Here is a 1,044-nt window from a genome sequence, read left to right as displayed (position 1 = left end):
GCACACACACACACACACAGACACACAACACAACCCTCAATCAGGTTTAACGTTCGGCAGAGCTGCCAGACCCACCCAATGCCACACATCAATTCCAGACATTCAGCCGCAGCTATTATTTCATTAAGTGGCGTGGGTGTTTCTCGAAACAAAACACAGATCATCGCTGGCTGTAATTAGGGATTGGGACTTCAGGGAAGGGTGGGAAAACTGGGGAGAAAGATCAAAGCAGATCCAGAAGGCCACACTTGGAATCCTGCATCCAGTTTTGGTCACCACGATGTAAAAAAGAGGTTGAGACTCTAGAAAGAGTGCAGAGAAGAGCAACAAAGATGATCAGGGGACTGGAGGCTAAAACATATAAGGAACGGTTGCTGGAATTGGGTCTGTCTAGTTTAATGAAGAGAAGGACGAGGATAGCAGTGCCCCAATATCTCAGGGGCTCCCCCAAAGAAGAGGGAGTCAAGCTATTCTCCAAAGCGCCTGAAGGCAGGACAAGAAGCAACGGATGGAAATTAATCAAGGAGAGAAGCAACCTAGAACTAAGGAGAAATTTCCTGACAGCGAGAACAATTAATCAGTGGAACAGCTTGCCACCAGAAGTTGTGGGTGCTCCATCACTGGAAGTTTTTAAGAGGAGATTGGACAACCATTTGTCTGAAATGGTATAGGGTTTCCTGCCTAAGCAGGGGGTTGGACTAGAAGATCTCCAAGGTGCCATCCAACTCTGTTATTCCATTCCGTTCCATTCCATTCTATTCTATATTATTTTTTCCATTTTCTATTCTATTCTATTCTATTCTATTCTATTCTGTTCTGTTCTGTTCTGTTCTGTTCTGTTCTGCTCTGCTCTGTTCTATTCTAAAATCATTTCTTTTCTTCTCATCATTTTAATCAAGTAAATAACACTCTGGCACTATTGGCAATTTATTTATAATTAAATCAGTGTTTCGCAAGCTTTAAGACCTGTGGACTCCCAGAATTCCCCATGGCTGGGGAAGGGACTTATTCCCCATGGCTGGGGAATTTTGGGAATTGAAGTCC

Source organism: Protobothrops mucrosquamatus, unplaced genomic scaffold, assembly GCF_001527695.2.
Source record: "Protobothrops mucrosquamatus isolate PMUCROS unplaced genomic scaffold, P.Mucros_1.0 scaffold5662, whole genome shotgun sequence".
NCBI classification, from domain to species: Eukaryota; Metazoa; Chordata; class Lepidosauria; order Squamata; family Viperidae; genus Protobothrops; species Protobothrops mucrosquamatus.
The sequence above is the reverse complement of the archived record's forward strand: the minus strand, read 5'-3'. Positions refer to the sequence as shown.